Below are 1,205 nucleotides of genomic sequence, written 5' to 3' on the forward strand. Positions count from 1 at the left end.
GGAATATTGTGTGTAGTAGGGACAGAAAATGACTGTTGTACCTGCACCAATATATACGTCGGTATAAGTTGAGTGTTGAGTGACTAACTGTCATAGTGCAGTGCTCAACGAACAATACACTGAGTAAAAACGGTAGTTAATGATCCGTTAGGAGTCGAAACAAACAAACATCGCTCAACGGAAACATTTAGTGTGTGTGAACCGAAACATTTTCGCGTGTTGAGAGACGCTTTGGCAGCGAATCGACAGTGAAAACAAATGAAAGTGTGTAGTACAATGTGTGTGTGACGAACCCTAAATACCAGTGTCACAAGAGACCCGTTATCACGCCAAAACAGACTGTGCATACCAGCGAAGCGACGGCGTAATGAACAATAAACGCTTTTAACCAAAGTGCATTTTCTTCCACAGCTAATAATTTGTATCCTTAAAGACAGTAGACCGTTGTGGAATATTTGTTTCATGCGTTACGACGGGGAGCCAGGCGGAGAAGCAGAGACGGGTGCCGTGCCGCCAGCCAGCCGGTCGCGGAAACCACTGCAACACGCCGACATTGGGGAATGATTCGGCGCGGTTCGCGACTGCTCGGGCGCCACCTCAGCACGTCGTCGCTGTTACTGCGAGCAGGTCGTCGACCTCAGCGGACGTTGGCACGCCGCGTTCCAGACGACCCTACGCAACAATTGCTTCGCGCCGCCCGCTCCGTACGACATTGTTGACGTTCAACCGAACATTACCAACTACGTTGTTAATGTACTAATATGAAAATGATTTATTGGACACGAAATTACGTGACAAACATTTTTTTCTCTTCTTTAGTTTACTGTGTAAACTCAAAACATTCACTTGTTCAATGATATATGTGATATGTGTTCGTCATATTAGTGAAGCAAACTGACACGAATGCCATACCATGGTAGAACATTTGTCGTGAGTAAGTGTAGAGACAATCCATTACATTACTGTAAAACTGGTGAATGATTGACTTTCATAGTGACACAGAACACAAATGTGAAAGAGTGTAGAAGGTACATTTTTAACAGAGAGACTAAAAGTTTAACATTGGGTAATAAATAACCTTTGTTATCTGTGAACATTGGATAAAGTCCAACCTTTTTTGATGAACAATCAAACCGTATGTTAAGACAAACCAGGTGAGATGACCATGGCTCCGGCGCAGTTTTCCCAGGTTTTCTGACCGCACG

The sequence above is a fragment of the Schistocerca serialis genome, chromosome 8 (genome assembly GCF_023864345.2).
Source record: "Schistocerca serialis cubense isolate TAMUIC-IGC-003099 chromosome 8, iqSchSeri2.2, whole genome shotgun sequence".
NCBI lineage: Eukaryota > Metazoa > Arthropoda > Insecta > Orthoptera > Acrididae > Schistocerca > Schistocerca serialis.